Below are 21,863 nucleotides of genomic sequence, written 5' to 3' on the forward strand. Positions count from 1 at the left end.
AGACATGGAAGATTCAGACATATCTCGCAGATAAAAGCGGATGAAGGGGCACGGGGAAGCCCAGGAGGCTGCCGCGCAAATGTCGGCTACTGCCATGCCTTTAAATACAGCCGCAGACGCCGACAGAGCCCTCGTAGAGTGACCCCGAATGTCTTGGGGGGGCTCTTTCCCTTCCGAGCTATAAGCCTGGGTAATAGCCTCGCACAGCCAGTGAGACAGACGCTGTTTTGAGAGGGCTGATCCTTGGGAGTGTTCTCTATAATGCACAAACAGCTGCTGAGTTTTCCTGATATTTGCCGTGCGTAAAATGTATTGTGACAGAGCGCGCACCGGACACAACCGGTGGGAAGCCTCCTCCGCACCGTTAGCGTGAGGTGGGGGGAAAAACCCTCGAGGAAAAACACCCTTGACCGAAAAGAACTAGTTAAAGTCTTCGGTGTGAAGGAGGGATTTGGCTGTAAGGTGGCTGCGCTCCCGTCCCCTCTAATGGAGAGGCAGGACGGAGAAACTGACAGTGCACATAAATCACTCACTCTTTTGGCCGACGTTAGGGCAAGGAGAAGTGCTGTCTTAAGCGACAGCATTCTGAGCGAAGCCTGTGCCAAGGGCTCAAAGGGGGGCTTCCCCAGAGCCCGGAGCACCAGAGCTAGGTCCCATTGGGGGGCGAGGGGGCGAACAGCCGGTTTTTGACGCCTAACCCCCTTCAGGAAACGCTTCACCAGGGGATGCGCTAAAACTGTCCTCTCACCGAAACCTTCGTGACAGGATGAGATGGCTGCTGCGTATGCTTTGACTGTAGATGGAGCCAAATCATTATCCACCAGAGTTTGTAGGTACGTCAGCACGAGAGGTAGGGGACACGATGTGGGGTCTGCGTCCCTCTCTGTGCACCAGCGCTGGAAGGCAGACCAGCGCCCTGCGTAGCCTGCTATGGTAGAGGGGGCTCTGGAGCCCTGGATAGTGCGTACCACGGCGGGGGGCAAGCCTAATCTCTGTAAGCGTTCCCGCTCAGCAACCAGCCCCACAGCCTCTGATTTATCACTGGGGGATGACAGATCGCACCGTTCAGCTGCGATAGTGCGTCTCTCCGCCACGGAATCTGCCAGGGGGGAGCCACCAGCAGCTGAACGAGGGTTGGGAACCAGGACGCACTCGTGCGCTCCGGTGCCACCAGAACAATTAACAGATCCTCCTCCTGGACGCGCTCCAGGAGGCGAGGGATCAGGGGGACCGGGGGAAAAGCATATAGGAGGGTTTTGGGCCAGGGTTTGTGGGAGAAGGCGTCTACGCCGAGGGGAGGGTTGTCCCGCGCGGTCAAGGAAAACCACAGTGTGCACTGTGTGTTCTCTCGTGAAGCGAACAGATCCACCTCCGCTTCCCCGAACCTGCTCCATAACGTTTGAACGATAGTGGGATTCAATCTCCACTCGTTGTGGGAGGGCCCCCCCCTCGACATCAAGTCGGCTGCCCGGTTCAAAATCCCGGGGATATATACTGCTTTGAGAGACAGCAGGTGGCTGTGCGCCCACAGCAGGAGGCGTCTGGCTATTTCTAACAGCCGGGCTGAGCGTATGCCGCCCTGGCGGTTTATGAATGCCGCCGCCGTGATGTTGTCCGTCCTTACTACCACATGCCTCCCCGTCACCACTGGTGTAAAGTGTTTCAACACCTTCAACACCGTGGACAGCTCCAGGCAGTTTATGTGAGGGAGAGGGGGAGGAGGCCAGGCCCCTCCCACCACCTGTGACTCGCACATTCCCCCCCAGCCAGTGAGGGACGCGTCTGTGTACACCGTCACATATGACGTCACTCTGCCCAGGGGAACCCCGGAAGACAGGGTTTGGGGACTCCCCCAGTATGCCAGGTCTGATTGGAGGGAATGAGGGATGGACAGCATTCGCCACTTGTGGCGAATGGGATCGAGCCGCTGGCGGTGAAACCACCTCTGGACTTTCCTCATGTGGAGGAGACCCAGGGGGACTACCGTGTGTGCCGCGGACATCATGCCCAAGAGCCGCATAACTGACAGCGCTGACACTGTCGCGCGCGGCCTGAAGCGGGACAACAGAGAAGTCAGGGCTTCCTGCCTCGGTGCTGACAGCCTGGCTCTCATGCTGATCGAGCTCATGTCTACGCCCAGATAAACTATCGATTGTGCGGGGACAAGGGCGCTCTTCTTCCAATTTATGGCAAAACCCAGCGTTTGTAGGTGCTGCAGAACCTCCATAGTGTGCAGCGCCGCCCGCTCCCGAGAGGGGGCTAGAATGAGCAGATCGTCCAAGTAAAAGAGGACTCTGATGCCCCTCTCCCGTAGAGGCTGGAGCGCCGTTTCCATGCACTTGGAAAAGGTGCGGGGGGCTAGTGAGTATCCGAACGGCAGCCGGTTGAACTGGAAACGGGCCCCTTGGAAGGAGAAGCGCAGGAATTTCCTGTGCCTGGGAATGATTTGGATGTGAAAGTAAGCGTCTTTCAGATCCACGGATGTAAACCATTCGTTGGGGCGCACACATTCCAACACGTGCCTGATGGTGAGCATGTGGAAGGGGCGCTCCATGACATACCGGTTGAATTTTGACAGGTTGAGGATGGGACACAGTCCTCCTGACTTCTTCGGGGTGAGAAAATAGCGAGAGTAAAAACCCTCGTTTTCCTCCCCTGGAGGGATGCGGGAAATAGCTCCGCTCGCCAGCAACCCTTCTAACTCTGACGTCATTGCGTCTGACTCTGCCAGGGATGAAACCGTCGTCTCCAACACACCCGCGAAAGGGGGCGGGGGGGAGGCGAACTGGAGTGTGTAACCCCGTGTTATCAGCTTTGACATCCACGAGTCCATGTGTGTCAAGCCAATCCATGCCGCGCTGCACTCTGACAGTGGGCGAGCACATGTCTGAGTGTTGTTCACCGACATGGCAAGCAGGGAGCGCAGAGCCCATCCCGCCGCTGGGCGAGACGAGTGATCGCGTCGCCCAGCCCATGGTAGGGCTTTTTCGAAAGGGCAGTGGCCGGTCGCCGCCGTGTGGGGCGGGAGCGGTCACTGGGTTAACCCGACCCCCGCCCCGCCGGCATCGCCGTGGGGAGGTGGGTGGACAAGCGTCGTCGTCCACCGTGGGAGGACGCTCATTTCCGCTGCCTGCGCAGCGGGGACGCAATGGCGCCCCGCTCGCGGCGACGGCCTGGTGTGTGCTTGTGTGGGGAACAACTGTCATAACAGTGCCCTGTTTAGAGCAAACAGGGACTATTCGGCTGAGGGGAAACAGCTCTTTAGATGTGAGGGAGTGGCCCTTAAAAGGGCCGTTGTGTTTCCAACTCTCAGCTGAAGAGGGACAGTCGATCCCCACGTCCCGTCATTGCCACCGCCGCTGCTGCTTGCTGGGTGGCTCGGGAGGCGGGTTGGACCAGGTGGGGGCCGCTCTCATGGTCCTCCGGCCTCGTGCAGGTTGACGGCCGTGTGGCATCGTCTGTCGCTGCGGAGGGGGACCGGGTGGGGGCCCCGACGCCGAAGCTTGGGAAGACGCAGCCGCAGCCGATGCTGCGGGGCGCTTCCGCTTGTGACGGTTGTCATGGCGACGGTGGTGCTGTTGAGGAGGAGCCTTCCACGAGCCGAGCCTCGCCGCTTGATGGAGATGAGACGTGGCAGTCTGTAGGCGCGGCCCAAATAGTCCATCGGGGGCTATGGGACCGTACAGAAGCTTGCGTCTAATGTCCGCTGGCAGCTGAGACATGTGGAGCCAGATGTTTCGCTGGGCCACAGTCTGCCAAGCCATCACCCTGGACAGCGCCACCGTGGACGCCGTGGTCAGGGTAAGGATGGCGGTCATAGCCTTACCAATCTCCGTGGCAAGCTCCGAGGGGAGGGCGCCGGGAGTAGTGGCCATCGCGGAGACGGCGGAGGCCAGTAAGGCGATGTTGTTTTGTGCCGCCAGCCCCTGGGCGGCACATTGGTGGGCCCGGTCAGTGACTTGAGCGCACACTTGATCCTGGGGAGAGGGAGGCGTGGGCTTCCGGTGGCCGAAGAAAGTAGCTTTCGGAAGCAAAATGGACGCCAGGCTCCCCTCCAGGGGAGGGACTGAAGGAAAACCTGCGTCCGTATCGCCCTGAACCCGAGTAAACGGGGCATAGCGAGAGACGGGAGCCTTCAGTTTCCCCGGCTGGGAGAAAGCCTCCTCCACAAATGGCCAAAGCTCCGCGAAGCGCGGCCAGAGTGGGGCCCGTGAAGAGGGCGGCTCCTGGGCATAAACATCACCACTCAAAAGGCCGCGAGCGGGGGCTGGCAGCTCCGCCGGGAGCGCTATGCCTCTCAGCTCCGCCGCCTTCCTTATGATCTCCGGCAGGTCGGCGAAGAGAGCCTTAGCGGTGGAGGCTGGAGCCGGGTGGGGCAAAGGGGAAGGCCGCTCGGGCGGTGCCCCAGGCCGTTCGGGAGACGGAGAGAGCTCCAGCGGGAAAGCATCAACCGCCGTCTCGAGGCCCAATCCCCCCAAAGGGGAGGAGGGGGACCCTCCCAGAGGGGAGGAGGGGAAACCGGTGATGGAGGCGCTGTCAGAGAGAGCGGAGTCAGCGGACTCATGCTCGTCGAAAACGCCGTCCGCCAGCGGCTCCAAGGTGCCGCCGGATTCCTGTCTGTCTGCCCAGCTGCCGTCTCCGTCCCCGCTAGCCTGGCAAACCAGAAAAGCTTCCGCCCGTCGAGTTAGCTCTTTAGACGACAGGCGGGCGCAAAACTGGCAGGAGGCGTGGCGGGTGAGAGCCTGGCCGGCGTGAACGGCACCCAGGCAGGCCTCGCAACGGGGGTGGAGGTCCGGCGGAAGGATGTAGCCGGTCCGGCAGGAGGGGCAGACACGGGCACCGGCGGAAGGTCTTGAGCTTGACTTCATACTGCGAAGTTGAAGAAAAAGTGGGAGTCGAACAACGGGTCCGCTCTGTATATATGCAGTAAATGCGGACGTAGTTGAGGCCTGCGCTGGACGCTAGGGCGGGAAAGAAAATCTTCACGACTGCGCATGCGCGAAGGGATAAACCCAATAGCGTAGCCCTTAGAGGGCGAAGCCTATACGAAATAGAACTTAAGATGTCATTGTAATCACATTCAGATCACCTCAAATAAAGACACTGATGATCATTGTGTTCATAAGTGCTTCTCTTTGGGGTTGTCTTGGTTGTGAGTTCATCATCAGACACTAACACATGCAGAGCAAGTACATTTCACCAGTTGTCCACCGCTAGCTAAATAAATAAAAGAATGGGAGTTTTGGAATAGATATTCAGCACTAACAGGTACTTTCTAATGCTGAATGAGCTCTATCTGGAGGAAAAAGGAGTTGCCCCAAAGAAAGTTATTTGACTCTAGTTGACCACTCATAGACTGTTAATGGCATACACTGGGATGATGGTTGTCTATTCATGAAGCCATTCATTACTTACAATAGTCAGTTTTTTTGTTTCTTGTTATGTCTCGGCAAGAAGTATTATACTTTTGGGTTGTCTGTCCATCTCTACATCAGAATCAGAAATTCTTTATTGATCCCTGAAGGGAAACTCTGGAAAAGACTTCTCCTTTGAGCCAGATTTGAACCAGTCTCAATGCCCAAATGTATTACAAGATTTGAAGTGAACATCACATTGTCCAGCGATGGTGGTATAGTGGTGAGCATAGCTGCCTTCCAAGCAGTTGACCTGGGTTCGATTCCCAGCCATCGCAGTAACTGTTTTTGGGTTGTGGTACTTTCTTTTTTTACAAGAAGTCAGCAGAAAGGTTACTTGCCCAACCTGGTTTGATAAAATCTCTTTGAGCTGCATGATTATGACCAAAAAGATAACGACAATTACTTTGATCATTACGGAGATCACGATTAATTATCACAATTATTTGTTGATTTTCTACTCCAAAGTGCTGGAAAGGAAGATTTCACCAATCGTTGAACCTCAGGTTAACAAGGAACAATCTCAGCAAAGTTATTGATGGATGATTCTAGTTATTTCACCAAGTTCAGGCCAAATGCCACAGCTGTAAGACATCACATTGGTTGGCTTCCAGCTATGTAATATATGCAAATGGCAGTGGTGGGATTTGAACCCACGCCTCCAAAGAGACTGGAGCCACTCGGCCACACTACCTGCAATTATCAAATTTCCACATCATGACAAACACAGGCACCGTAATCAACGTTATGCTTGTTAATGTTATTGGAAAACTTGATGTAATACAAGCAAATACTTAAGGCCCCACCCAACAGTTTTGTGATATGTGGCGGGCAACTGTATGTCAATGATCAAGCTTGTTGCTGTGACCAAGAAACCACCAGCAAAAGGACTGTTGCATCATCAGTTTAAAAATTTTCTTGGATGCCAAATATTTGAATTCAAAGTCAGAATCCAATTGAGATGTAAGATCAATACAATGCACGTCCAGCTTCTCCATTTCCGCATGAGTCAGCTTCCCCAATTTCTAAGGAAATTTAAACAGGAAAATAGCCTGAGAAGCATACATGTGAAGCTCAACCTCAAAAAGCCATAAAGCAAATGTTTGTGGCTTAAAGATCGAGTTCCCGCTCATTAAACAGCAGACATGCGTAGTCTCTGTGGCGCAATAGTTCAGCGCAGTTGGCTGTTAGCTGAAAGGATGGTGGTTCAAGTCCACCCAGGGATGTGTGTTGCTTTGATTACCTGTAGTGTGCCAACTCTGGAATTTATCGGTATAGGTAGCGATACGCTACCTATACCATCCAAGGACTGAGACTGTAGGTATATATTATATGCCCGTATATGTTTAACGTGTTCATATGTTTCATACATTTTTTACAATGTTTAAAATCTTCAGTTAACCTAGCCAGTCTCCATTTCCCCACAGTAATCTCTTAGCTTTCTTGTGCGCACATTTAAATATCTAAAACTACGGTGATTTACCTGCTTATTTGAACCTGTGGCTTTGTCCAGCAGAGCAGAGTGGCGCAGCGGAAGCGTGCTGGGCCCATAACCCAGAGGTCGATGGATCAAAACCATCCTCTGCTAATTGCTATGCTTTGTCTCCATATAAAGTCCACTACCAGGCTGATGAAAATTAACAATGCATCTGTTTGTGAAATGTTTCTTTTCTTTTGTTTTTCTTAGATGTGCTCTAGTGTAATTTATACAGAATTATCTGTTTTATTCTACAATGTGCAATGTGCACAATGTGCAACAGGCAACAATGGCTGCCGCATCGACCAGAGAGACGCATTTCTGGTATTTTCGGCTTAAATAATTGATTTAAAAATTACGACAGTCTTGTTTTGTGGTCTATACAGTCCTGTCCATACATGCTTGCAACCATGTTCCTAACTGAAACTTTTTAAAAATCGCTAGCTTGCTATGCTAACGCCAATCGCTAACCACTAACGTTAACGTTGATTTTTGAACAAAATCTATTGGATATTTTAAACTTTTTTAGCAAATAAAAAACTGAAAAGTGGTGCGTGCTAAATTATTTGGCCCGCTTGCGTTAATACTTTGTAGAGCCACCTTTTGCTGCGATTACAGCTACAAGTCGCTTGGGGTATGTCTCTATCAGTTTTGCACATCGAGAGACTGAAATTCTTGCCCATTCTTCCATGAAAAACAGCTTGAGCTCAGTGAGGTTGGATGGAGAGCGTTTGTGAACAGCAGTTTTCATTTCTTTCCACAGATTCTGGATTGGATTCAGGTCTGGACTTTGACTTGGGCATTCTAACACCTGGATACGTTTATTTGTGAACCATTCCTTTGTAGATTTTGCTGTGTGTTTGGGATCATTGTCTTGTTGGAAGATAAATCTCCGTCCCAGTTTCAGGTCTTTTGCAGGCTCCAAAAGGTTTTCATCCAGAATGGTCCTGTATTTGGCTGCATCCATCATCCCCTCAATTTGAACCATCTTCCCTGTCCCTGCTGAAGAAAAGCAGGCCCAAACCATGGTGCTGCCACCACCATGTTTGACAGTGGGGATGGTGTGTTGTTGGTGATGAGCGGTGTTGCTTTTACGCCAAACATATCGTTTTGCATTGTGGCCAAAAAGTTCGATTTTGGTTTCATCTGACCAGAGCACCTTCTTCCACATGTTTGGTGTGTCTCCCAGGTGGCTTGTGACAAACTTTAGACGAGACTTTTTATGGATATCTTTGAGAAATGGCTTTCTTCTTGCCACTCTTCCATGAAGGCCAGATTTGTGCAGTGTACGACTGATTGTTGTCCTATGGACAGACTCTCCCACCTCAGCTGTAGTTCTCTGCAGTTCATCCAGAGTGATCATAAACACTTATTCTTATAGCAGTTCTGCCTAAGCACTCACATATCTTCTCATTTTTTAGCGACTTTTGTTAAATAACAGCTGTTTTAACGCTTGGTAGCTAACGCTACCTTACTTTAGCTTAGCTGCTAACGACTTTAGCTTAGCAGTTAGTTATGTCGGCCCCCTCTCCGACTTTCTCCTGCTCGGTGTGTGAGATGTTTAGTTACTCCTCTGCATCCTTTAGCAGTGATGGCGTGTGTAACAAGTGTAGTTTATTTTTGGACGTGGAGGCGAGGCTTAGTAAGTTAGAAGTCCGGATCCGCACCATGACAGATCAGTCGTCAGTTACTGTAGCTAACCTCCCCCCGGTAGTCAGCACGGGCCGGCCTGAGCCTGAGTTAGCCTCTGGTAGTTCCTCGCGAACTCCGGAGCAGCCAGGACATAGTGGCTGGGTTACTGTGCGAGGACGAGGAAGAGACAGTCGTAAGCTTTCCAAGGCGTCGGACCGCCACCAGCCTGTTAGCGTTTCTAACAGATTTTCCCCACTCAGCAACCCCCCCGCTGAGAAACCAACTCTGGTTATCGGCAGCTCCATTCTGAGAAACGTGAAGTTAGCGAAGCCGGCGGCCGTAGTTAAGTGCATCCCGGGGGCTAGAGCGGGCGACGTTGAGTCTTATCTGAAACTGCTGGCTAAGGATAAACGTAAATACAGCAAGATTGTTATTCACGTTGGCGTTAATGACTCCCGGTTACGGCAATCGGAGGTTACTAAGATTAATGTTGAATCGGTGTGTACATACGCGAAGTCAATGTCGGACACCGTAGTTTTCTCTGGACCCTGCCAAATCTAACCAGCGATGACACGTATAGCCGCATGTCGTCATTTCGCCGCTGGCTATCGAGGTGGTGTCCAGATAATGATGTGGGCTTTGTGGATCACTGGCAGTCTTTCTGGGGAAGACCTGATCTGATTCGGAGAGACGGCATTCATCCCACTTGGACTGGAGCAGCTCTCATTTCTAGAAACATTGACAAGTGTATTGGTGGACCTAATCCTTGACAATCCATAGTTGGGACCAGGAGGCAGAGTCCCAGTCTAACACACTTCTCTGCTCCTTTATTCCAGGTGTTACCTAGTAAAAATCCCATAGTGACGGTGTCTGCCCCCCGACCATTAAAATTATTTAAATCAAAGGTAAACAGAAGAGGAGCTGTGCATGAAAACCTCATAACAATTAAAACCACAAGTGCAATAGTTCAAAAGAATAGGAGAATTAAATGTGGACTCTTAAACATCAGATCTCTCTCTTCTAAAGGGGTACTAGTAAATGAATTAATATCAGATTCTAATATTGATTTATTTTGTCTTACTGAAACCTGGCTGAGTAATGGAGAATATGTTAGTCTAAATGAGTCCACCCCCCCAGTCATATTAATACTCACATTCCTCGAGGCACAGGCCGAGGAGGTGGAGTTGCAGCTATCTTTGATTCCAGTCTACTAATTAGCTCTAAACCTAAACTAAATTATAACTCATTTGAAAGTCTTGTTCTTAGTCTTTCACACCCAAGTTGGAAATCAATGCAACCAGTTCTATTTGTTATAGTGTACCGAGCACCTGGTCCATACTCTGAATTTTTATCCGAATTTGCAGAGTTTCTATCGAACTTAGTGCTAAAAACGGACAAAGTTATTATTGTAGGGGATTTTAATATTCATGTGGACGATGAGAATGATAGCCTTAGCACTGCGTTTATCTCTCTATTAGATTCCATTGGCTTCTCTCAAAGTGTACATAAACCGACTCACCGTTTTAACCACACCCTCGATCTTGTTCTGGTATATGGTGTTGAAATTGAACATTTAATAGTGTTCCCACAGAATCCCTTCCTATCTGACCACTGTTTGATAACTTTTGAGTTTATACTGCTGAACTACACGCCGTTAGGCAAAACATCCTATACAAGATGTCTATCTGATAGTGCTGTAGCTAAATTTAAGGATACGATTCCGTTAGCATTTAATTCATTACCAAGTCCCAAAGTAACGGAGGACTCCTATGCTATTAGTCCCTCCCAAATCGATCATTTTGTTGATAGTGCAGCAGGCTCGCTACGAATGACTCTAGACTCTGTTGCCCCTCTAAAAAAGAAGATAATAAAACAAAGAAGGTTAGCTCCATGGTATAACACTGAAACTCGCAAATTAAAGCAAATATCGCGGAAACTTGAGAAGATCTGGCGCTCCACCAAACTGGAAAATTCTCGTTTAACCTGGCAAGATAGTCTTAAAACGTATAGGAAGGCCCTCCGTAATGCCAGAGCAGCGTACTACTCGTCATTGATAGAGGAAAATAGGAACAACCCCAGGTTTCTTTTCAGTACTGTAGCCAGGCTAACAGAAGGTCACAGCTCTACTGAGCCAAGTATTCCCATAGCTCTTAGTAGTAACGACTTTATGAGGTTCTTCAATGATAAAATTATAACTATTAGAAGCAAAATTCACCAAGACCTGCCTTTAACTGGCACTGACTTATCTCTAAACTCAGGAACCTTAGAAACAGCTGTAAAACCAGATACATGTTTTGACTGCTTTGCTTCACTTGATCTTTATCAATTTAATTCAATTATTTCTTCATCTAAGCCATCAACCTGCCTCTTAGATCCCATCCCGACTAGGCTACTTAAAGAAGTTTTACCATTAGTCAACACTTCACTACTAAATATAATCAATTTGTCTTTATTAACAGGCTATGTACCACAGCACTTTAAAGTAGCTGTAATTAAACCTCTTCTGAAAAAGCCAAACCTTGATCCAGATGTTTTAGCCAACTATAGACCTATATCCAACCTTCCATTTCTCTCTAAGATTCTTGAGAAAGCAGTCGCCAAACAGCTGTGTGACTTTCTGCATAGCAACAGCTTATTTGAGGATTTTCAGTCAGGATTTAGAGTTCATCATAGCACAGAGACAGCACTTGTGAAAATTACTAATGACCTCCTAATTGCTTCAGACAAAGGACTTATCTCTGTACTTGTGTTATTAGATCTTAGCGCTGCATTTGATACCATTGACCATTATATCTTATTACAGAGATTGGAACATTTAATTGGCATTAAAGGGACTGCTCTAAGCTGGTTTAAGTCTTATTTATCAGATCGATCTCAGTTTGTTAATGTTAACGATGAATCCTCTGTGCACGCCAACGTTAGTCATGGAGTCCCACAAGGATCTGTGCTCGGTCCAATCCTGTTCACTTTATATATGCTTCCTTTAGGCAGTATTATTAGGAAACACTCCATAAACTTTCATTGTTATGCAGATGATACTCAATTATATCTTTCAATCAAGCCGGATGAAACTAATCAGTTAGCTAAACTTCAAACGTGCCTTCAAGATATTAAAACCTGGATGACCTGTAATTTTCTAATGTTAAACTCCGATAAAACTGAAGTTATTGCTCTCGGACCCAAGCACCTTCGTGACGCACTATCCAAAGATATAGTTACTCTGGATGGCATCACCCTGGCCTCCAGCACCACAGTGAAGAATCTTGGAGTCATCTTTGATCAGGACATGTCCTTTAATTCCCATTTAAAGCAAATTTCAAGGATCGCCTTTTTTCACCTACGTAATATTGCAAAAATCAGGAATATCCTGTCTAAAAATGATGCAGAAAAACTAGTCCATGCATTTGTTACTTCTAGGTTGGATTACTGCAATTCTCTGTTATCAGGCTGCTCGAAAAAATCCATAAAGACTCTACAGCTGATCCAGAATGCTGCGGCACGTGTTCTGACAGGAACCAGGAAAAGAGATCACGTTTCTCCTGTTTTAGCTTCTCTGCATTGGCTTCCTGTAAAATTTAGAATAGAATTTAAAATCCTTCTTCTCACCTACAAAGCTCTTCATGGTCAGGCTCCATCTTATCTTAAAGAGCTTATAGTACCTTACAACCCTAGGAGAGAACTACGCTCCCAGAATGCAGGGTTACTGGTGGTTCCTAGAGTCTCTAAAAATAGAACAGGAGCCAGAGCGTTCAGCTATCAAGCTCCTCTCCTGTGGAACCAGGTTCCAGTTTGGGTCCGGGAGGCAGACACCGTCTCCACATTTAAGAGTAGGCTTAAGACTTTCCTTTTTGATAAAGCTTATAGTTAGGGCATAGAATCGAATATTGTTAGGGAGTAGTAGTTAGTCACATTGTTTTCAGATTTATCTATCATATAATATAACTAAAGGGAGACTTGGCATACAGCCCGATCCGGTTGGGGAGAGTTCTGGCCCGGCCGGGCTGGAGCTCTCTTTACCTCGTCTCTCTTGGTTTTGTTGTAATAGTTTTAGACAGCTGGGGACTTATTTGATACACTAGTTAGGGCATAGAATCGAATATTGTTAGGGAGTAGTAGCTAGTCACATAGTTTTCAGATTTATCTAACATATAATCAAGAATATAATAGAACCAAAGGGAGACTTGGCATACAGCCCGATCCGGTTGGGGAGAGTTCTGGCCCGGCCGGGCTGGAGCTCTCTTTACCTCGTCTCTCTTGGTTTTGTTGTAATAGTTTTAGACAGCTGGGGACTTATTTTGATACACTGAGCTCCTCTCTCCTCTATCTTTCCATCTTTTCATTTATGTGCATCCATGTCCCAGAAATGCTTGTTACTAACCTATTTCTGGGGAGTCATTCCCCGGAGTCCTTATGTTCTTTTTTCCCCAGCATGTTCCCTTGGATCAGAGAGGCTCCGAAATCAGGGTAGCAGCTATTGCCATGGTTCCGCTACACGTTCTGTGATGCCATGTTCAACTACTACATTGTGGTGCCCTGCTACGTCCTGTCCTGCTACGTCCTGCTACGTCCTGCTACGTCCTGCTACGTCCTGTAATGCTGCACAGCGTCCTGCTATGCCATGAACTACCACAAAGAACTGCTACAAACTACTAATTTTTTCTATTTTTGTTATTGCCACTCTTCATTCTAACCCCAACCGGCCCGTCAGACACCGCCTACCAAGAGCCTGGGTCTGACCGAGGTTTCTGCCTAAAAGGAAGTTTTTCCTCGCCACTGTCGCACTGTTGCTTGCTCTGGAGGAAACTAGAACTGTTGGGTCCTTGTAAATTCCGGAGTGTGGTCTATCTGTAAAGTGTCTTGAGATAATTCTTGTTATGAATTGATACTATAAATAAAATTGAATTGAATTGAATCATGGGCCTCTTAGCTGCATCTCTGATCAGTCTTCTCCTTGTCTGAGCTGAAAGTTTACAGGGACGGCCAGGTCTTGGTAGATTTGCAGTGGTCTGATACTCCTTCCATTTCAAAATGATCGCTTGCACAGTGCTCCTTGGGATGTTTAAAGCTTGGGAAATCTATTTGTATCCAAATCCGGCTTTAAACTTCTCCACAACAGTATTACGGACCTGCCTGGTGTGTTCCTTGGTCTTCATGATGCTCTCTTTCAACAGAACCCTGAGACTATCACAGAGCAGGTGCATTTATACAGAGACTTGATCACACACAGGTGGATTCTATTTATCACCATCAGTCATTTAGGACAACATTGGATCATTCAGAGGTCCTCGCTGAACTTCTGGAGTGAGTTTGCTGCACTAAAAGTAAAGGGGCCGAATAATTTTGCACGCACCACTTTTCAGTTTTTTATTTGCTAAAAAAGTTTAAAATATCCAATAGATTTCGTTCCACTTCACAATTGTGTCCCACTTGTTGGTGATTCTTCACAAAAAATAAAATTTTTATATCTTTATGTTTAAAGCCTGAAATGTGTCAAAAGGTTGTAAAGTTCAAGGGGGCCGAATACTTTCGCAAGGCACTGTATACAACCTTTTGTCTCCCCTTTTCATGGGGTCATGACAAAGCATATAGGGTCAATCTTAGCCTTTGTGTGAGTACATAGGTTTCCACATACATTGTTTTTATTAAGATTGACGACCAAATTGTTAGTTTTTCTGAAATTTTGCGAACCATTGCAGTTCCTTTCATATCCTCGTTGGCATAGTAGGCAGTGCGTCATAATCTGAAGGTCGTGGGTTCAACCCTCACACGGGGCAGCTTTTTTAAAAACAAAAAAAACACAACTGATGCTAAAAATACAGTGACAGGTGGTTGAATACTGGCACTAGCACATGAAAGGAATTTGTCATTCTTTGGTTATTTCTGAGATTGATACAATGAAAGGAATTATTTAAGAGTGGTAGCTAACCAATGAAAAGGGTTATAGAACATATGTGGTATGTCCTTGGACATACTATCCAAGTAGGGAGATGAGTACAGAGATGTGGGTGCTAGCAAGATGGATGTAGGTTGCCCATTGTTCATTTAGACATACCAGCAACATTGTTATGATACAAACCTGCTTGAAAAACAGCTGCAATTCTTTTTAAAGACTTGTGCATGGAACACACATGATATGACGGTATCTGAAGAGTTCAGGCATGTCAAATGGACAATTCATCTAGCAGAATGTATAACTCTACACCTGAACAGTGACTTGAACCCTGGACCCTCAGATTAAAAGTCTGATGCTCTACCGACTGAGCTACCCAGGCTTCAAAAGCAATTGGCTGGGGAAAAAACAATCTGCTGAACTACAAATTAAAGTGCAAGTAAATTTAGACCATTAACCTGTTGCCATGATCATGTCTTCTGGACAGTAGGAGGGTAGACCACGATTTGCACATTGCCTGAGAACACCAATTGTTATTGCACAAACTGGTTGAAAATTGGCTAAATTGGCCAAAATGGTTAAAAAGCTCAAAGTCATAAATCATCATGGCCACTAGCAGATTGTGAACATCCAGTAAACCTGCATGACAGATGACAATAGCGAGCACTTCATACATATCCCAGAATCAAGCTGTTGCCTTACCAGGGACTTGAGCTGTGGTATTCAGCAGAAGCTGAGGGACAACAACATGAGGGAGGTCTGGGAAGGTGTGAGGACCATCACAGGTCACAACACAAAGACCAGAACTACAGGGGGGATTATGGAGAGGGCCAAGGAGCTGAATAACTTTTTCAACAGGTTTAACCTAGCCTGCAGCTAGGGAGAGTGCCCACCCTTTGGAAGACATCCTGCATTGTTCCAGTTCCCAAGAAGAACAGGCCCAGCGAGCTGAATGACTTCCGACCGGTGGCACTCACTTCACACCTGATGAATACGTTGGAGCGGCTCTTCCTCAGCCTCCTCAGACCTCAGGTACAGCACGCCCAGGACCACCTACAGTTTGCGTACCAGCCAGATGTTGGTGTGGAGGACGCCATCCTCTACCTGCTACACCGGGTTCACTCCCATCTGGATAAGGGGAATGGCACAGTGAGGGTGCGCTCCTTTAACATCTGCAGCAAACTGCTGTGGATGTTCTACCAGTCTGTGGTCACCAGTGTCCTCTTCTACACTGTGGTGTGCTGGGGGGGCAGCATATCAAAGAAGGACACCCACAGGCTTGATAAACTGATCAGGCGGGCTGGCTCTGTGGTCGGCATGAAGAGGAGGACATTGGACAAACTGCTGGACATTACTGACAATGCCAGCCACCCCCTGCACACCGTCATCAGCACCCAGAGGAGCAGGTTCAGTGGAAGGCTGCTCCTCCCCAAGTGCCGGACCAACAGACTCAAGGACTCCTTTGTCCCTCATGCCATTAGACTATACAACTCCTCACTAGGGGGGAGGAGGAAATAGGGCAGAGAGGACAATACATACATACATACATACATACATACAGTACACATACATAGACACATACATACATGCACACCTGGACTTAAATTCACACCTGGTCACTTTATAATAATTTTTTTTTAACACTGGACTAAACACTGACACTTTAATAATAATTTATGGTCTTTTCATTGTTTATTTGACGAATGTTCTTATTGTTATTATTTTTTTGGTTATTTTGTTGTCTTTATACTGTCTTTTTATCTATTTTTTATTTCTTTTTTTCTTGCTAAAACTGCTGCTGGAACTTTCAATTTCCTGGGGGAGTCATCCCAAAAGGATCAATAAAGAGAAGTCTAAGTCTAAGTCTAAGTCTTCTTCGCTCAAAACGTTGACAGCCTAATGCAATTTTATGGCTACAGACAAATAAACTTTACTGCTAGTGGGTACAATAAAACAACTCTCCCTCTGGTTCCGCTTCTATTCTCTTAGTGTCCTCATGTGGAAGCACTATACGTAAATCAAGCAAAAGCCCTCGTGACAGGAAAAATCCACCAGATGACTTGCCATCCAAGCAGGGAGATGAGTACAGAGATTTGGGTGCTAGCAAGATGGACGTAGGTTGCCCATTGTTCATTTAGACTTACCAGCAACATTGTTGTGATACAAACCTGCTTGAAAAACAGCCACAATTCTTTTTAAAGACTTGTGCATGGACCAAAAATGATATGGGAGTGTGTGACAGGGCGCATTGCGACCGTCACCTTAGCGATGCGCTACTTGTACCTCCTACGTCTGAACACTGACTTTAAAATACTCTCATTGTGATATGCTAGTGTGTGTGACACGTGTTTGTTTTGTTACCTTTTATTGTGTTTAGATTTATCAGTTACTCCATTCATTTCCATAGTCCTACTGTTATCACGTGGTTTTCTAGTGCACGTATTTAACAGCTGAAACTACGGTGATAGGCATGCATGCAACGCTGACTCCATTACTTCCCCAATCTGTTAATCATCTTCATACATTGTTCATCATTACATCTTATCTCACTAAATGTTTCTTAGTTACAATAACCACAAGACAATCAGTTCTTTGTTAACCTGACATCTGTTTATTTAACTTAAAGTTAATACAGTCATTCACTAGCGTATGTGTCATCTTACCGGCGTCTTCTGATGCAAGTTGTAAAAGGGAGTTTGTTGTATACACCGGGGCTTTTAAAGGTGGGCGGACTTCTGGGGTTGCTGGAAGCGACCCAGGATTAATTAATGCAATGTAAATATTGTAAACCTTTGTAAACTGTAGTGAGGTTAAGAGGGTTTTGTTGTATTTATATTTCTATGTGTGTCTGTGAGTCTTGTGTCAAGACTCTTCGAGGTAAGCAGGAAGCTCACATAAATGATAGTTGCAAGGTCTACCAAATGTTTAACTTTGCAACCCGTAACCCTTTTGTTGCCACTGTCCCTCAAAATGTGACTCCCGAAATTTTCCTTCCCCTGAGTGTGAACATAATAAGTTATTTACACTGCTGAAAAGCAATTCACATTTTTAAATTACCTTCACTGCTAAATGCATAATAAAGAAAATGTTTTTTAGAGATATTTTATTTTTCCATTTCATTTCTATGCTTCTATAACATGCACAAACAATTTTATTCACCTACAGTAGCACTACTGCTGTTGTTTTACAGCAGATTACAGCAAATTCAAAAAATACAGTAAATAAATGTAAATTAAATGTTACTACCCACAATGCAATGCATATTACAGTAATAAACCGGAAAAGAAAGTTATCGTATTTTACGGTAAGTAACTGTAGAAATTACAGCAAAGTCTAACCGTGTTGGGAATGTACATAACTACAGCTCTGATTCAATACAGGACCAATGTCAGAGATCATATAGATCTTTCTGCAGACCTTAACCAGCTAAATACCAATTCCCATACCGGGAGTTGAACCCGGGCCACCTGGGTGAAAACCAGGAATCCTAACCACTAGACCATATGGGACCAACTACGTATTAATAACAGGGATTTCATGAATCAATCCATAGTCTGGCTGGAAACAGGCCTTCTCTTGAACATGAATGAAGAAGCTTCTTAAGTAAGTTTTATCTTGAAGCTTTTGAGTGTTCTTTAGGTTTTTATCTGCTTTAACTATTACCGGACAGCGGGGGCACGGAGCAGAGCAGAGCGGCCGTTAGGGAGGAATCCTCCTCCGTGTTCAGCTCCATTTTGAACTGGCGGTAAAAAACTTAACGTTGGAACTTTATGACAGGACGAATAAATCCATCAAATCAAGTCCCCAATAATCAGCATGTGGCCTTGTTTTATTTCAGGTAGTCAGCATGGAGCTGTTCCACATTCCCAGACATTTAAAACAAGTCAATCATTGGCGTTATTCTACGAGTCAGATGAATAAATCAGCTGTTTGCTATTTGAGCTGCTCTGTTTCCTGCTGCTCCGTCATTCTTTAGTGTCCTCTGGAAACAGGTTGCTGTCCTTTATGTTTCTTTTGGATGACATCATCAGTGTCTTTGCTTTAGTCTGAAGAAACTCCAACAGATTTAAAACCACATGCAGTCACAGAAAATACAAACAGGGAATAGAAAATACCAGACAAAGACTATGAAATGAAAAGTCCCCAAAGTAGGAAAATATAATGTTAATCTACCACACAACAATAACTGGAGAGCATCCAATTAAACATGGCCGACTTCCAGTATGTCGGTAATGAAGAGAACAAGAACAGGCTGCAATATATAGTTAAGGTGTGTGGCAAGATTTCTCACAACCCTCTGACTGACTTAAACTCTGTATATGAGACAAGGTCCCTCAAGAAGGCCCAATAAGTCCTGGCCGACCCTAGTCACCCCCAACAGCTGCTTCATCTTGTTGCCGTCTGGCCACAAATTCAGTCTAAAGCCTAAATGCAGGACAAACAGACACAAAAACTCTTTTGTCCCTGCTGCTACAGGCTTCTTTAATAAGTCAAGGTGAGGTGTGGACTTCTGTGTAGTACGTGTTTATTTTTTTGTTTCTAGATGTATGGCTGTTGTCTTGTATAACCTGTGTGTTATTTATGTTACATGCTGCTGCACAACAAATTTCCCCCCGGAGATAATAAAGACTCCTTAAACCTTGAAGGGCAACAGGACTTAGTATAAGGTCCTCCGCAGTAGTTTTGTCTCTCATCCAAGAGACTACTTTAGTGTTTTTTTACACAGAAAGGGTTGGACACAGTGCCCACTCCCCCACCCATATCTGACAATTGAAAGCTGAGGGGAAAGGGGGGTTCCAAAGCTAATAGACCATTCAACAAGCAATTCTGATGCACTATACTGGCCCATTAAGGATGAGCACTGTATACTCTGACTGCAGCAACACAAGTTCAAGTCTCAGTGATACCTAATTTTTATGGTGCTTATGAGACTGAATGCAAAGTGTGTATCCCCCATGTAACTCAAAGCCTATCACTTCCAGTCAATACTGTCAAATGTGGAGCTCCTTCAAGTTACATTAACGACCAGGTGACTGGTGGTCTGGTCTCTCCCTCTTCCCCAGATAACATTCTTTCTGTGTTCCATTCCACATGCACTGAAATCCTAGATTCTATTGCCCCTTATCGGATTAAAGCTGTTAAACCTAAGGCGGACCCCTGGCTAAATGACACCACAAGGGCCCTTAGGCAACACTGCAGACAAGCTGAACAAAGATGGAAAGACAATCTACATGTGACACTGGGTGTATTAAGGGACAGTCTATCACATACCAGAATGCTGTGAAGGTGGTGAAGATGCCACATCTCTCTTCTGTCATAGCTAGCAATTGCCACAAACCTAGATTGTTATTTAATACTATTAACTCTATCATAAATCCATGCACCTCTGCTCCAACAGATGTGTCAATTAGTACATGTGAGAAATGTCTTGGTTATTTTATTGACAAAGTAGCATCTATCTGGGAAATTACCAGTGCTAATTTTAAGGTATTGTATCTGCTTCTCCTACACACTCAGCTGTGTTTGAGGAATTTAAGCCTGTGTTGAGGTTGTACAACACATGAAACCTACCAACTGTCCCTTAGACGTTGTCCCAGCCAGAATGGTGAAGGAGGTTTTTAATAGCACCATTGGGGCGAGTCTTCTTACTCTTTTTAAGTGAATTGCTAAGCCTGTACTTTGTTACTTTTACTTGAGTAAAGAAGTTAAATCAGTACTTCTACTTTTACCAGAGTATTTGTTAACACAATTATCTGTACTTCTACTTGAGTATGGCCAGTGAGTACTTTTGCCATCTCTGACGGTCATTGGTATGCAGGTCACTTGATGTAATACAAGCAAATACATAAGGCCCCACCCAACAGTTTTGTGATAAATGGCGTGCAACTGTATGTCAATGATCAAGCTTGTTGCTGTGACCAAGAAACCACAGCACAATGACTGATACATCATCAGTTCCGGAATTTTCTTGGATGCCAAATATTTGAATTCAAAGTCAGAATCCAATTGACATGTAAGAACAATACAATGCACGTCCAGCTTCTACATTTCCGCATGAGTCAGCTTCCCCAATTTCTAAGGAAATATAAACAGGAAAATCGCCTGATAAGCATACATGTGTAGCTCAACCTCAAAAAGCCATAAAACAAATGCTTGTGGCTTAAAGATCGAGCTCCCGCTCATTAACCATCAAACAGGCGCAGTCTCTGTGGCGCAATAGGTCAGCGCAGTTGGCTGTTAACCGAAAGGATGGTGGTTCAAGTCCACCCAGGGACGTTTGTAGCTAACAAAGAAGCCAAAGAGGGAAAGGATTGCCAGACCTGTTATTGTTTTTAGGGAGCAGATTTACAGCTATACACTTTGTGGCTCACACAGTGGCTAACCTTTGTTGCCATCAAAGATGCTATTTGGACCTCCAGAAACTTGCTGGTAAGAAACCACAAGCAGATCCCCCCGTGGCTGTGATCAGGATGGCTGCAGTATCTAAGTAGTATGTGTTTTATGATTGTACTTTTGTTTTTGAATGGTACATGAACATATTTTAAAGAGTGGGTTTATATGCTGCGAATTTTGGCAAATTGTTTTGATCACTTGAGGTATTTCAATGAAGTCTTTGGTCTTGGACAGTTACCTTGCAATCTAAAACTGTATATCCTATTGTCTCTAGAACAATAGTTGGCAGTTGGAGGAGTAATGGCTCTTTACAGTGAATATGCAAAAGAAGATGTTCACAAGTTCAACCCAGGTAAATGCTCAGCCCATATTCACACAGACCTAAACCTACTCACTTAATGCTGGTTACAATATTCTAATAATCAACAATGCCAGAGAAAAATGACAAAGTGTGACAAAGCTAATTTTTTTTAATAAAGTATTAGCAGTTTTTAATAAAGTATTGGCTTTTTACTTGCAAAGGCTTTTTTTCCATAACATTAACAAGCATATCGTTAGTTACGGTCCCTGCTTCTGTCACAATGTGGAGAGTTGATACTTACAGGTATTGTGGCCGAGTGGTCTAAGGCGCTGGATTTAGGCTGCTGTCTCTCTGGAGGCGTGGGTTCAAATCCCACCACTGCCATATTCCAGCTATATTACACATTTGGAAGCCAACCAATGTGGTCTCTTACAGCTGTGTCATTTGGCTTGAACTGGGTGAAGTAACTAGAATCATCCGTCAATCACCTTGCTGGGATTGTTCCTTGTTAACCTGAGGTTCAACGAACCTTCCTTTCCAGCACTTTGGAGTAGAAAATCAACAAATAATTGTGATAATTAATTGTGATCTCCATATTGATCAAAGTAATTGTTACTGGCCATAATCATGCAGCTCAAAGAGATTTTATCAAACCAGGTTGGGCAAGTAACCTTTCTGCTGACTTCTTGAAAAAAAAGAAAGTACAACAACCCAAAAACAGTTACTGCAATGGCTGGGAATCAAACCCAGGTCAAC

General features: G+C 45.8%; 1 long non-coding RNA gene and 2 other non-coding genes across 3 annotated transcripts in view; 1 reads left to right on the forward strand and 2 right to left on the reverse strand.

Annotated features, from left to right (window-relative positions):
• The first annotated feature begins 5,620 nt into the window (after nucleotides 1–5,620).
• trnag-ucc (transfer RNA glycine (anticodon UCC)) lies at nucleotides 5,621–5,692 on the forward strand. Its single transcript has one exon. It is a non-coding gene; the product is annotated as a tRNA-Gly (tRNA).
• A 9,074-nt stretch (nucleotides 5,693–14,766) lies between these two features.
• The window catches only part of LOC116683867 (uncharacterized), a 14,377-nt gene continuing 7,280 nt past the window's right edge, over nucleotides 14,767–21,863 (reverse strand). Inside the window, exon 3 of the long non-coding RNA XR_004330718.1 lies at nucleotides 14,767–14,780. This is a non-coding gene — a long non-coding RNA (uncharacterized LOC116683867). The remainder of the gene's footprint in view (nucleotides 14,781–21,863) is intronic.
• Nucleotides 17,851–17,922, reverse strand: trnae-uuc (transfer RNA glutamic acid (anticodon UUC)). The gene has a single exon. It is a non-coding gene; the product is annotated as a tRNA-Glu (tRNA).

The sequence above is a fragment of the Etheostoma spectabile genome, unplaced genomic scaffold (genome assembly GCF_008692095.1).
Source record: "Etheostoma spectabile isolate EspeVRDwgs_2016 unplaced genomic scaffold, UIUC_Espe_1.0 scaffold00019146, whole genome shotgun sequence".
NCBI classification, from domain to species: domain Eukaryota; kingdom Metazoa; phylum Chordata; class Actinopteri; order Perciformes; family Percidae; genus Etheostoma; species Etheostoma spectabile.